The sequence below is a fragment of the Ceratotherium simum genome, chromosome 4 (genome assembly GCF_057802395.1).
Source record: "Ceratotherium simum simum isolate JZ-2026a chromosome 4, ASM5780239v1, whole genome shotgun sequence".
In the NCBI taxonomy this organism is placed as follows: domain Eukaryota; kingdom Metazoa; phylum Chordata; class Mammalia; order Perissodactyla; family Rhinocerotidae; genus Ceratotherium; species Ceratotherium simum.
This window is the reverse complement of record NC_141903.1, coordinates 4,025,781-4,041,443: the sequence shown is the minus strand read 5'-3', so window position 1 is coordinate 4,041,443 and position 15,663 is coordinate 4,025,781. Positions and strand designations below refer to the sequence as shown.

The 15,663-nt window shown below is 41.1% G+C and overlaps 1 protein-coding gene across 5 annotated transcripts in view; it reads right to left on the bottom strand.

Annotated features, from left to right (window-relative positions):
* UIMC1 (ubiquitin interaction motif containing 1) overlaps positions 1-3,796 on the bottom strand; it is a 128,954-nt gene extending 125,158 nt beyond the window's left edge. For 4 of the 5 annotated variants that reach the window (XM_087429372.1, XM_087429369.1, XM_087429373.1 and 1 more), the window contains exon 1: positions 3,665-3,795. The gene's annotated coding sequence lies outside the window, so the exon portion shown is untranslated. Of the gene's footprint in view, positions 1-3,664 lie in introns of all 5 variants that reach the window. The other variant, XM_087429370.1, reaches the window with a different exon arrangement.
* Between the last annotated feature and the right edge of the window lie 11,867 nt (positions 3,797-15,663).

Here is a 15,663-nt window from a genome sequence, read left to right as displayed (position 1 = left end):
CAAAGATTGATTACAAATGACACATAAGCATGTGAAAAGATGCTCAATATCATTAGTCATAAGGTAAATACAAATCAAAACCAGGAGATATCACTTTATACCCAAGAATAGTTATAATCAAAAAGATAATAACAAGTGTAGGCAAGGATGTAGAGAAATTGAACCTTTATACACTGCTGGTGGGTATATAAAATAGTGAAGCCACCTTGAAAAACAGTCCAGTTCCTCAAAAGGTAAAATTAGAATTACCATACCACTGAGCAATTTCACTCCTAGGTAAATAATCAAGAGAAATTAAATTTATGTCCACACAAAAACTTGTACACAGACATTCATAACAGCATTATTCATGAGAGCCCCAAACTGGAAAGAACCCAAATGTCCACCACTGATGAAGAAATAAATAAAATGTAATATATCCATCACACGGAGTATTATCTAGCAGCAAAAAGGAATAAGTACTGACAGATGCAACAACATGGATGAGGCTCGAAAATATCATGCCAAGTGAAAGAAGCCAGTCCCAAAGGACCACATATTGTATGACTCCAGTTAAATGAAATATCCAGTTAAGTAAATCTATAGAGACAAAGTAGATTAGTAACTGCTCAGGGGGATTGGGTATTGATGGCTGAGGGGTGTGGAGTTTCTCTTTGGAGTGGTGAAAATGTTCTAAAACTGATTGTTACAATGATTACACAACTCGGTAAAAATACTAGAAGCCATTGAATTGTACACTTTAAATGGGTGAATTGTGTGGTATATGAATTACCTCAATAAAGCTGTTAAAAAAATTAACCTACAGTGATCCAAGTCAGAACATTGGTTACTTGTAGAGGATACCGACTGGGGTGCTAGAAATGTTCTATATCTTGATTTGGGTGGTAGTTACATGGATGTACACAGTTAAGATTCGTTCACTTCACTGTACGTAAATGAAACTTTAATAAAAAGTTTTTTTAAGAAATTAATAGATTTTAGTGAGTGAATGAATATTTTAAATAATCCTCATAAAAACAGGAGAAGTATACATAATTGTTATGAGGAAACACAGGTTCAGAAAAGTAACCTGCCCAAAGTTACAAAGCAGGCACTTGAATTTCCATATCTTGCCTCCAAGATCTGACTCCAATAGAGATCTTCCTCAACTTACAATGGAGTTACATTCCTATAAATCATATTGCATATCGCTAGCCCAGAAAAAGATCAAAATTCAAAATTTGAAATATGATTTCTACTGAATTTTTATCGCGTTCACACCATCATAAAGTCAAAAAACCATAAAATGAACCACTGTAAGTCAGGGACCCTATGTACTCTATGACTTAATCTTTATTTCTTCTTCTAACTAGAACTGCTGCTTGATGCATGGTACACACACATAAATATATGCTGAATGAATAACATAAATTATATATTTAAATTATTAAACGCTATATAAAGGCACATAAGGATAAAATTATTAAAGGTTGAAGAATGCTATATGGGGGATAACAAGACTTAAGGTGATCCTTGAATCTAAGAAAATAGCATGAATAGGACTTGGAAGTGGAGATGGGGAGAGTATGGGGGGAGACTGGAAGAATCAAAGTGCCCTAGCAAAACATCTTGTATGGAACAGTTTCCACCTTATTAAACATTTTCTGACCCTAGAGTTATTTAAACCAATATGCTCAAATCTCATAGCAAGGTAGCTATACCATCAAATACATGTAATTTCTTAAAGATGTGTAAATAAAAACCCTACTCCCTAGCAGAGAACCACCTGCAGGCTCAAAGTGGGTTTGCAAAAAATCATAGCAGATAACGGATCAATAAGAAGCATTAGAGGCACCCCAAAAATACAGATTCCAAAATTCCAGTGCTTCATGAGATCTAGTCAAACTGTTTCCACTGTAATTCTAAGAGTAGAAAAGGTCACTGCTCAGTCAATTTAAACCAGCAAGCCAACATACGGTTCAACTACTATTTAAGTTGCTACCCTTCAAAACAAGAAACTGACTAAAATAATGGCTTATCTTCAATTACTTAAACTGAGGCTCTAGAATTGATTATCAGTAACTGCGAAGGAGGAATCGAGTCTGGATGCCAACAGCCACTCCTTCTTAATCATGACAGTTAGGAACAAAATGTCCTTAAAAGAATGCACAAGCAGGAAAGGTGACCCAATAATGAGACATTATTTATTTCACAGGTAGCATTTTCAGTAGTGTCCCTGAAGATTTCCAATTTGGGATATTGTCATTTTCTTGATCTATCTGAAGAACAATCACTGACAAGATAATTTAAAATCTTGACATTCTACCTACCAAACCTGTCAAAATTGCTTTGAAAGCTTGGGGGCACAGGGACCTTAATAATCTTTTATGAATAATTGACTCTTACCCCAAATTAAGTCAGTATTCAAGAAATTTGGTACCAAGCTCTTTATCAACTGACTACATGAGCTTGCTTCTTTCTCTATCTTAAAAAAAGGTAAGTGCACACCCACACACTCACCTACACACACATCCCCATGTTGCTTTATTTCCCAGCCTCAGTTTAGGACAAATGTGTAACAATAGAATCCAAACACACCTTGAGTAATAATTCAATTATGGTTATTTATTGAGTCCTTGGGACACTATTTTAGGTACCTCACATGCATCATAGAAGTCATTCCCCCCAAAAACTCTATATGGTAGATATCACTATTTTACACTATTTTTATCATTATTTTACACGTTAAGAAACTTATTCTAAGTCAGTAAAGTGTTATGTTGGTAAATGGCTATGTTGGGAATTGAAGCTTGATAAGTCTAATTCCAAAAAGACATATTCTTCGATCAAACTACAAGGCACTGCCTCCCTGACAGGAAGTGTAAAACTTTCACTCTTTCCTGAGTGTTACTCATAACTCAGTTTGATACAGTGACTAAATACAAGAACATCGGAGTCAGGCTCCCTGGATTCAAAACCGGCTCTACCACTCCCGAGATGAGTGTCTCCCATCCTCAGTTACGTCATCTGTAAACTGAGAAGGGTAACAGTGCCTTCTCACAAGGATGTCGCGAAGATTAAACGTATGTGTGTGTAAAATGCTTGAAATACTGTCATCGTACGGCGGGGAGATACACCAGTTCTGCTGGAGGGGAAAGTGGGAAACGACGATAAGGATTTCCCAGGAAAATCTTTTTTTTCTGGGTAAATAAATAGTGAAAGTAAAGACCACTCGCCAGCAAAACAGTAGCTGACGGAGGGAGGCCTGAGGAGGCGCGGCGGCGGGGCCCCGGGCCCTCACTCCCGGAAAGTCGCGGCTGTGGGGCGCGCGGGCGGAGGCAGCGGGGACGGAGCCTTCTCCCAGGGTGTTCAGCGTGAGGAAGACGCCTTCGAGGGGCAGGCGGGGCCCTGAGCCCTTGCGCGCTGAGCGAGAAGTGCCGAAGGGGACGCCCGGAGGATGAAGGCCGCACCCCCGGTGCGAGGGGGGCGGTCCCGGCACCCGAGGGGCCCACCGGCGTGCCGAAGGGCCTGCCCGGCGTCGGGAGGGCCCGCCTCAGCGTCGAGAGGGCCCTATTCCGGCGTCAGAGGCGCCCCTCCAGATGAGCAGCGGGTAGCGGCCCCGGTAAGGGAGAAGAGAGGCGGGAAGAGGGCGGGCTGTAGGTGCCCGGAGGCCGGAGGTACTTACCTACCAGCCCGCGCTCCTCTGCCGAGCCCCTCCTCCGCGGCGTTGGGGGTCGCGAGCGACCTCAGTACTTCAGGAGCGGGGTGCGAGGGCGGAAGGGCCCGCGCGTAGCTGAGGCACCGCGAGAAGGAGAGGCGCTCTCGGGGCTGGCGCAGGGCGGGCGTACGGAGACGGAACCAACCCGCACCGCGGGGGGAAGCCGCGCCAGGACGTACCAACAGCGCGAGGCGGGGGCGCGCCACCACCCGCGGGGGAGCCGACCTCTGAGGGCAGCCTGGGGCCCTCCCAGTGCTCTCGCAGTATCGTTTTGCTAGCCCTTGGAGGGAAACCAAAGAGTAGCACCAGGGCCCCCAAAATACTCCAGTGAACACTTCAAAATCTTCTCTGTCACATCAAGCCTCCTCTGGCGCTTTCTTTGCATGTATCTAGAGTTATACTGAAATTATCTGTTCCTATGACCACTTGAAAACTATCTCCAGATGGTAAATGTTAAAGTCTGATCACTTCAGGAGCGGCCCCCTGGAGTAGCGGTAAAGTACGCGCGCTCCGCTGCTGGTGGCCCGGGGTTAGGCCCCTGGGCCCCCCCCCCCCCGCCCCCCCCCCCCCCCCGAGGCACCGCTTGTCATTCCATGCTGTGGCGGTGTCCCACATAAAGTGGAGGAAGATGGGCACTAGCCTGGGGGCAGTCTTCCTCAGCAAAAAAAGAGGAGGATTGGCATGGATGTTAGCTCACGGCTGATGTTCCTCACAAAAAAAAAAAAAAAAAGTCTGATCATTTCAGGGGAGGGAGAGAATCTGGGAAATGGAAAATCATAGAGATGTCAGCTAGAAGTGGAAAATTAGAACAGCCAACTTTTGGTGAAATATAAAATGTGCATTTTGGGCCAGCCCCATGGCTTAGCGGTTAAGTGCACGCGCTCCGCTGCTGGCGGCCCGGGTTCGGATCCCTGGCGCGCACCGCTTCTCCGGCCATGCTGGGGCAGCGTCCCACATACAGCAACTGGAAGGATGTGCAGCTATGACATACAACTATCTACTGGGGCTTTGGAGGGAAAAAATAAATAAATAAATAAAATCTTTAAAATGTGCATTTTATGACCCAGCAATTTCATGTCCAGAAAAATACTGAAAAGAAACTCCTACAGATGTGCACAGAAGACATGTTCATGTTCAAGCCTACTTCCTTGCGAAAAATGTAAACAACAGAAATGTCCAGTAAGATGTGGATGAATGAAACGTGATACGTTCCTACAATAAAATATTACAACAAATAAAACTAATAAATGAGTCCTATATGTATCAACATTTGATAGCTCATAACATAAGTTACTGAAATAGCAACATGCCAACAAATATGTACACTGTGAAATGATTTATGTAAATTTAAAAATACATAGAATGACAGTATGTATTGATTATGGAAATATATATGTAAGTATAGAAAATGAACTGGATGGATAGATGGATACACACCGTGGTAACATTAGGAGGGCAGGAGAGGAGAGAGGGGTGAAAGCCAGGATGGGTGGGGAGGGGCAGATAAACAGGACTTTAGATAGATCTCTCATGATTTCTTTTAAAAAAAGAAGAAACCTAAAAATAAATTGTTACCAGTTGGGTAGTGGAACTATAGATACATTATTCTTAGTACTTTTCTGTAACAGTTAATTCTGGAATGTCCTTTTCCTATCCCACCAAGTCACTTACCTCCAACTGATCCTCCAAAATCCAGCTCAACCATTTCTTCCTCTCCCTCCTCTAACCCCAGTTCATTTCTCCTGCTTGCTTCCTCAGCTGCTGGAACATTCCATCACTCATGGTATACTGCAATTATTTGCTGAATGTATCTATCTTTTCTTTAAGACTAGTGAGCTTTCTGAAGACATGATCCATATAACCCTCGCAAGCAGCAAAGAACCTGTCCAAAAGCAAACACTCAGTACATGTTGACTGAATTGAATTGGGAAAGGGGAGATCAGAAAATGTTTCAATGCAAGGCCAGAAAGGTCCTTTCGGAGTATCTTACTTCAGAGAAAATGTTGATGTTGATAATCTTTTTTTTTTTTTTTTTTTGGCATAGCATGTACTGTAGGTTTTCGGTGCTTTTTAATCTATAATTTATAAGGAATACATGCCATTAGATAATGTTCTTGATTCCATTTTGAAACAAAAATTTCCGTGTCTTTTTTAAAGCTTCCAAATCAGTGTAACTGAAGAACAGCTTGAGATTGCAAGCAAGCTATTTTAAAACTGTTATAATGAACAAATACTTGTATATGTGAATGTGGGTTTTTCTTAGATATTATGAATTAAAATAAAAGAGACATATGCCTTCAATAATACAAAAATACACATATACATAAGGTTATTCACTGATGATTAAAAAATACTGGAAATAACCTAAATATCCACTCATAGGAGAATGGAACATCCAATTAATGGATTATTATGAAGAAGTAATATGCAGCAGCAAAACAAATAAACAAAAGCCACACACAAAGGACAACTTAGAAACTATGAACTGGTTGTCTACTGGGAGTTGGTAGACTCAAAGTATAAAGAATGATGGGGAAAATAGTCACTGGAATTGGATAGAAAGGTGGGAAGAGGAGACATTCCCTGTTAGTACTTTTTTGTATAGTTCTAGTTTTGGAACCAAGTTAATGTTTCACATATTAAAAAATAAAATCGGGGGCCGGCCCTATGGCGCAGCGGTTAAGTGCGCACACTCCGCTGCTGGTGGCCCCGGTGCGGATCCCAGCAGGCACTGATGCACCACTTGTCAGGCCATGCTGTGGCGACGTCCCATATAAAGTGGAGGAAGATGGGCACAGATGTTAGCCCAGGGACAATCTTCCTCAGCAAAAAGAGGAGGATTGGCATGGATGTTAGCTCAGGGCTGATCCTCCTCACAAAAAAAAAAAAGAAAAGAAACAAATAAACCAAACTGTATTGCAAATGAATAACACAACCACACTGAAGAGGGGGGACAAAAACAAAATGCACACTGAAGGAAAAAACCCAGAGGCATACAAATGCACACACACACACACGTTTCAACAAACATACGTATGTGTGTATATTTGTATGTATCCTAGGTCTACATACTGAGAGAGCCAAGAAGCAATGACACCCCAATAGCAATGGGAGTACCTAGCCCCCATATCCTGGTGTTTAAAAACCATACTCTATACAAAACCAGGGTTCCTCAGAAAAATGGCTGACTCCAGGGAAAGTACAAGATGAGCCTAGATCATCTGATTGTGCAAGAAAGTAAAGAAGTGCTCAAAGAAGGATGAAGACATGTCAAACATATATAAGAGCCAACATGAAGGGGTTATCAAGAGGACCTTGTAGAAATGTGGCAAGAAATCTCTCAAGTAAGGATAAGCTACATCCAATAGAATCCCAAGAGACCCATACACAGTGCTGACAGCCAATAGACAATTTGCAGGTAGGTGCCAAAGAAACAAGTTTGTAATTAGTAGATGATTTGGAATTGGAATCTTTTGTGTGTGTGTGTGTGAGGAAGATTAGCCCTGAGCTAACATCCATTCCCAATCCTCCTCTTTTTGCTGAGAAAGATTGGCCCTGGGCTAACCTCCATGCCCATCTTCCTCTGCTTTATATGGGATGCCAGCCACAGCATGGCTTGACAAGCAGTGTGTCAGTGCACACCCGGGATCCGAACCTGCGAACCCCGGCGCACCGAAGTAGAGCGCACAAACTTAACCACTACTCCACCAGGATGGCCCCTGGAATCTTTTTTTTTTAATATGACTTTTATTATTTAATGAAATCCATGTACAGAAGAAATGAGAGGGGTGACCATGGCCAGAAGCCAGTGACTACAACTCTTCAATCCTGACACAACAATGTGACAGGTTCTCCTGCATTTTTAAAACAACTTCATTGCCATGTAACTAACATACCATAAAATTCACCTATTTAGAGAATCAATTTACCACATGGCAGCGTGAAGAGCTCTACTGACCCACACACCCAGTGAAAGTGGTGAAAATTACTTAAAAACAACCATTTCAAGCCTTTGGAAATAGTCCTTAGGGCAAATAGTAAGTGAAGAAGTATTTACTCAAAAAAATTTACAAAAATTCAGTAAGAAAAGTGAGAGTCTGTGATATTTGAACCAAGACTGTTCCCTCCTTTCCCCCTCCCAGCTCAGTGAGGTATAGACTCCCCTCCAGACTGCTATAGTCAGGAACACAGGGCTCTCTTCCCCGCAGCTCCCAGTCGAAGTGCTTTCTTCCAAGGAGCAGCAGGACATCAGCGTTTCTCATTCTGCCCCCGGCTACCTGTTGCTGAGGCTAAGTCTCAGGCAAACACAGTTGAGAAGTTGGGGATCCCTTCTTCCCCCCAGCCCTTGCTCATAGAGTGGAGGCTCTAACTTGGGTGAGGCATGCTGAGAATTAGGGCCCTGATCACCCTTGCCCCAGCTCAAGGGGCAGTAGTTCCACATAAGGATAGACAAGCCAAAAGGTCCTTAGGCTGCTGTTCTCCCTCAACACCAACTCCTCAGACCCTGGAGTTGGGGTGCTACTCAGAGGGAAGCCTGCCATTGTTTCCATCTTCAGCTCCAGAGCCCTGGCTTAGAGATTTTGCCTGGGGGGAGAAAGCAGAATGGGGAGTCAGGTTGGGAGAACAGGTAGCTCCTAATCTCTTCCTTAAGTAAGGGACTATTTATGTATTTTTTTATTTTATTTTTATAAATTTTTATTTATTTATTTATTTTCCCCCAAAGCACCAGTAGATAGTTGTATGTCGTAGTTGCACAGCCTTCTAGTTGCTATATGTGGGACGCGGCCTCAGCATGGCTGGAGAAGCGGTGCGTTGGTGCACGCCCAGGATCCGAACCCGGGCCGCCAGCAGCGGAGCGCGTGCACTTAACCGCTAAGCTATGGGGCCGGCCCAGTAACTGACTATTTAAAACAAAGCCTGGAGAAGTTCAAGCCTAAAGGTGCTTCAAGGACAGTGGTGGTTGTGGTGAAAGCCAATGGGAGAAGAATCTAGATATAGGCTAAATTATAGGCCAGCCAGTATGCAGGGAAAAGCCAAAGAATAAGACAGCTGGGAGGATCCCTCTGGAGTCAGAACAAATATTAAAAACCGACCTCAGAAACTTCTTTCAAAGCCAAAATTTGATTGGATTAGTTTGTCAAGCAATTTACACCCCAGGGCATTGTCAAAAACAACAGAGCAATCAGCTGGCAATTAGAGGAGTTTAACACCTGCGTATGGTCAGGAAAAGAGAGGAAGTCCTACCAAAATCACTGTCATCCCAGGGTGACTGTGGACATATTCAAAGCTGCAACTCCCTGAAGAGCAACATCAGAAGCTTAACACTGATGTGGGGGAAGTGAGAAGCTGACTTCACTAAAATAATCCAGCCAATCACTAAACAAATAAATAAGCAAATAACAATAACAATACATATATTGAATCATTATGTTGTACACCTAAAACTAATATAATGTTATATGCCAATTATAACTCAATTTAAAAAAATAACAATAGCAAGTCTTGGAGGGTTGAGGTGACCAGTACTTGGAGATGCTGTATTAGTCAGGGTTCTCCAGAGAAACAGAACCAATATGATGTAGATAGATAGATAAATAGATAGGTAGATAGATATAGATTTATTATAAGGAATTGACAAACACAGTTAGGGAGGCAGACAAGTCCCAAGATCTGAAGGATGAGTCAGCAAGCTGCAAACCCAGGAGAGCTGATGGTTTAGTTCCAGTTAGAGTCCAAAGGCCTGGGACCCAGGAGAGCCAATGGTATAGTACTCATCCAAAGGTTGGCAGTCTCGAGATCCAGGAAGAGGCAATGTTTTGGTTCAAGTCTGTAGGCAGGAGAAAAGCCAATGTCCCAGTTTGAAGATGAGGCAGGAAGAATTCTCTCTTACTCAGGAAGGATCAGCATTTTTGTTCTATGCAAGCCTTCAACTGATTGGAGAAAGCTGAACCACATTAGGGAGAGTAATCTGCTTTACTTTACCAATATAAATGTTAATCTCATACAAAACCCACTCATAGAAACATCCAGAATAATGTTTGACCACATATCTGGACACCTCGTGGCCCAGTCAAGTTGACACATAAAATTAACCATAACAGTTGCTATAATAAATTATCTCAAATGCCCAGTTTCCAACAAGAAATTACAAGGCATGCAAAGGAACAGAAAATACAATCCATACACTGGAAAAAAGTAGGCAACAGAAACTAAGAGAGAAACCAAATGTCAGATATATCAAAAAAAGACTTTAAAGTAGCCATTATATGCATATTCACAGAACTAAAGAAAACAATGTTTAAAGAGTAAAGGAAGGTATGATGACAATGTCCCATCAAACACAGAATATCACTAAAGAGATAGAAATTATAAAAAAATAACCAATTAGAAATTCTGGGGGCTGGCCCAGTGGTGTAATGGTTAAATTCACACATTCTGCTTCAGCGGCATGGGGTTCACTGGTTCAGATCCTGGGCATGGACCTATTCACTGCTCATCAAGCCATGCTGAGGTGGCATCCCACATAGAAGAGCTACAACTCTACAACTGTGATATACAACTATGTACTGGGGCTTTGGGGAGAAAAAAAAGAAAAAGAGGAAGATTGGTAACAGTTGTTAGCGCAGGGTCAATCTTCCTCAAAAAAAAAAAGAAAAGAAATTCTGGAGTTGAAAAGTGTAACAACTGAAATAAAAACATTCACTAGAGGGGCATAACAGTAGACATGAACTGTCAGAAGAAAGAATAAGTGAACTTGAAGATAGGTCAGTAGAAATTATGCAAACTGAAAAACAGAAAAAGAATGAAGAAAAATAAACAACCTCAGAGAAATGTGGGACATCATTAAGCACACCAACAAACATATAATTAGAGTACCAGATGCGATGGGGAGAAAAACGAGAGGAACAAATATTTGAAGAAATTAATGGCTGAAAACTTCCCAAATGTATTGAAAAATAATAACCTATACATCCAGGAAGCACAACAAACTCCAAATAGGATAAACACAAAGAGGTCTACAGACACTTTATAATAAAAATGTTGAAAGTCAAAGACAAGGAGAAAATCTTGAAAGCAGCAAGAGCAAATGACACTTTATTTACGAGAGAATCCCAATAAAATTAACAGACGACTTCTCAGCAGAAACAACGGAGGCCAGAAGGCACGAGGATAACATATTCAAAGTGCACAAAGAAAACACCTGTCACCCAAAAATCCTATATTCAGCAGAGCTATCTTTCAAAAATGAAGGTGAAATAAAGGCTTTCCCAGCTTATAAAAAAACAATTGAGAGAACCATTGCTAGCAGACCTGCCTTACAGGAAATATTAAACGAAGTTGTTCAGGCTGAAAGCAAAGTACTCTAAATGATAATTTGAAACTACATGAAATGACAAAGAGAATTGGTAAAGGTAATCACGTAATTATTTGACAGTATAAACGTATATTTTTTCTCCTTTCCTTTCTTAACTACTATAAAAAATTGCATAATATGTATATAATGTATTATTGGTACCATAACATATAGAAATGTGATATATATATTATATTTGGTAATAGTGCAAAGAGAATGGGTGGGAGCAAAGCTGTATTGTGCTAAGGAAATGACTAGTGATGATAAAGTAATGATTATAACAACGTGTTGTTCGTTTTATAACATTGATAGATGTAAATGTATAACAATAATACTACAAAAAGGAGGAACAAAGAATACAACTATACAGGAATAAAGTTTCTACATATCACTGGAATAAGCTAGTATCAGAATCTGAATTTGATTCTTTTTTTTGTGTGTGTGTGACGAAGATCAGCTCTGAGCTAACATCCATGCCAATCCTCCTCATTTTGCTGAGGAAGACTGGCCCTCGGCTCCGTGGCTTAGTGGTTAAGTGCGCGCGCTCTGATGCTGGCGGCCCGGGTTCGGATCCCGGGCACGCCCCAAGGCACCACTTCTCCGTCCAACCCGAGGCCGAGTCCCACGTACAGCAACTAGAAGGATGTGAACCTATGACATACAACTGTCTACTGGGGCTTTGGGGGGAAAAAAATGAATAAATAAAAATCTTTAAAAAAAAAAAAAAAAGACTGGCCCTGAGCTAATATCTGTGCCCATCTTCCTCTGCTTTATGTGGGATGCCGCCACAGCATGGCCTGACAAGCGGTGCGTCGGTGTGTGCCCGGGATCCAACCCTGGGCCGCCAGCAGCGGAGCGCACGCACTTAACCACTACACCACGGGGCCAGCCCCCTGAATTTGATTCTGATAAGTTAAGATGTATATGGTAGGGGCCAGCCCGGTGGCGCAAGCAGTTAAGTGTGCATGCTCCACTGTGGTGGCCCTGGGTTCACCGGTTCAGATCCCGGGCACGCACCAACGCACTGCTTGGCAAGCCATGCTATGGTGGCGTCCCATACAAGGTGGAGGAAGATGGGCACGGATGTTAGCCCAGGGCCAGTCTTCCTCAGCAACAAAAGAGAAGGATTGGCAGATGTTAGCACAGGGCTGATCTCCTCACAAAAAAAAAAAAAAAAAAGATGTATATGGTAAACCCTAGAGCAACCACTGGAAAAAAAAATAAAAAAATATAGTGGAAACATCAGTAAAGAAATTAAAATGCTACATTAGAAAATATTCATTTCAGGCCGGCCCCATGGCTTAGCGGTTAAGTGCAGCGCTCCGCTGCTGGCGGCCCGGGTTCGGATCCCAGGCGCGCACTGATGCAACGCTTCTCTGGCCATGCTGAGGCCGCATCCCATATACAGCAACTAGAAGGATGTGCAACTATGACATACAACTATCTACTGGGGCTTTGGGGGAAAAAAAAAAAAGAATATTAAAAAAAAAGAAAATATTCATTTCATAAGCAAAAGAAAGTAGTAAAAATGTAACAAAAGAACAAAAAAGACACAACACATATAAAAAATAAAAAGTAAAATGGCAGATGTAAATGCAAATATATCAATAATAACATTAAATGTTAATGAATTAAATAATCCAATAAACAGTCCGAGATTGTCAGACTGGATAAAAAATATGATCCAACTATATGCTAACTCTAGGAGACATACTTTATATTCAAATATACAAAGAAATGAAAGTAAAGAATGTGAAAAGATATATCATCCACACAATAACCACAAAAAAGCTGGAAAGGCTAGAATGAAATCATATAAAAACAAAAAAAGGTTACTAGAGACAAGAGGGATATTTTATAATGATAAAAAGATCAATACATCAGGAAGATATAATAGTTACAAACATATATGCATCTAATAACAGACCACCAAAATACATGAAGCAAAAACTGGCAGAAACAAAAGGAGAAATGCTCAACAATACAATTTGGAGAATCCAATACTCCACTTTCAATAATGGATAAGACAACTACATAGATGATCAACAAGGAAAAAGATGACCTGAACAACACTATAAGGCAACTACAGTCATGTGCTGCATAATGACGTTTCAGTCTACAACCGACCACGTGTTCAATGGTTGTCCCAAAAGATTAGTACCATATAGCCTAGGTGTGTAGTAGGCTATACCATCCAGGTTTGTGTAAGTACTGTAGAGAAGGAAGAAATTTTCTTCTACCCTTCTAGGTTCTTCTGGCTGGTCTAAGAATTAAATTGACATGAGACAGATTAACAGGAGAAAAAACTTTAACAACATGTGTACATGGGAGAAACCCAGGAAAACTGAGTAACTCGCCAAAACGGCCAAAGCCCTCACCTTAAATACCATTCTTAGCTAAAGACAAAAGAAGATGTTGGGGGTGGGGAGAGTCAGGGACTTCAAAGGGAAGAAAGGCAATTCACACGTAGGTGAAAAGGAAGAAATGTTTGGAAAACAAGTGTTTGGTCACACAGTAACAGAAGAACACAGAGGGGAGGTCAACAAACAGGCTTTTCTGGGTTCCTTCCTGTTTACCACCTAGTTCATGTTATGCTAAAGCAATAGCACGCTTCCTGAGACAGGTTTTTTTTTTCTGAATTCTTTTAGGCAGCCAAGGAGGAGGTAACAAGAAAAACTTTCTGAGTCTTTTGTTTCTTAAAAATAATCAGCCTAAAATCATCTTCCTATTGAAAAGACACATTTTGTGGTGGCAAATTTTGTTCCCCTTCAGTACACTCTATGATGTTTGCAGGACAATGAAATCGCCTAATGATGCATATCTCAGAATCTATCCCTGTCGTTAAGTGACGCGTAACTGTAGATCCAACAGACAAGTATCAAATACTCCACCCAACAACAAAAGAATATACATTCTTCTTAAGGGAAAATGGGACATTCTCCAAGATAGACCAAATGTAGGCCATAAAACAAACCTCAATACATTTAAAAGGATAGAAATAATTCAAAGTATGTTTTCCACCACAAAAGAAAGAAATTAGAAATCAATAACAGGAAAAAATTGGGGTAACCGGCAAATATGGGGAAATTAAACAGCATACTCCTAAATAATCAACGGGTCAAAGAAGAAATCAAAAGAAAAATCAGAAAATACTTTTAAGATGAATGAAAATCAAGATACAACATACCAAAATTTACAAAATGCAGCTAAAGAAGGGCTTAGAGAGAAATTTATATTTGTAATGCCAACATTAAGAAAGGAGAGAAATCACAGACCAATAACCTAACCTTCTACCTTAATACCCTGGGAAAAGAAGAGCACACTAAACCTAAAGCAAGCAGAAGGAAGGAAACAATAAAGAATAACAGCATCTAGAAGGATGTGCAACTATGACATACAACTATCTACTGGGGCTTTGAGGGAAAAAAAGGAGGAGGATTGGCAATAGATGTTAGCTCAGAGCCGGTCTTCCTCAGCAAAAAGAGGAGGATTTGCATGGATGTTAGCTCAGGGCTGATCTTCCTCACACACACACAAAAAAAGAATAGAGCAGGACCGGCCCCGTGGTGTAGCGGTTAAGTGAGCGCACTCCGCTGCTGGCGGCCCAGGTTTGGAACCCCGGGTACACACAGACACACCGCTTGTCAGGCCATGCTGTGGTGGCATCCCACATAAAGGGGAGGAAGATGGGCACAGATGTTAGCCCAGGGCCAGTCTTCCCCAGCAAAAAGAGGAGGATTGGCATGGATGTTAGCTCAGGGCTGATCTTCCTCACCAAAAAAAAAAAAAAAAATAGGGCAAAAATTAATAGAATAGAGAATACAAAAACAACAGAGAAAATCAATGAACCAAATGCTGGCTCTTTGAAAAGAGCTACACAATTGACAAGCCTTTAGCTAGATTGATCAAAATAAAAACAGAGATGACTTAAATTGCTGGAATCAGAAATGAAAGAGGGGACATTACTATTGATTTTACAGAAATAAAAAGATTATAAAGTGATACTATGAATAATTGTAGGCCAAAAATTTGATAAATTATATGAAATGGACAAATTACTAGAAAGACAGAAACTACCAAAACTGGGTAAAGGAGAAACAGACAACCTGAGTAGATCTGTAGCAAGTAAAGAGACTGCATTAGTAATCAAAAAACTTCTCACAAAGAAAAGCCCAAACCCAGATGGCTTCATCACTGAATTCTACCAAATATTTTAAAAAAGAAAAAAAAAAGGAATTAATAATGATTCTTCAAAAATTCTTCCAAAAAATAGAAGAGGAGGGGACACATCCCAACTCATCTTATGGGACCAGTATTACCTTTATACCAAAAACAGACAAAGATTTCTTTTTTAAAAAATATTTTTTATTTATTTATTTATTTTGAGGAAGATTGGCCCTGAGCTAACATCTGTTGCCAATCTTCCTCTTTTTCTTTTTTCTCCCCAAAGCCCCAGTACATAGATGTATGTCCTTCTAGTTCTTCTATGTGGGACGCCGCCTTAGCATGGCTTGATGAGCAGTGAGTAGGTCTGTGCCCAGGATCCGAACCGGCAAACCCTGGGCTGCAGCAGTGGAATGCGTGAACTTAACCGCTACGCCACCAGGCCAGC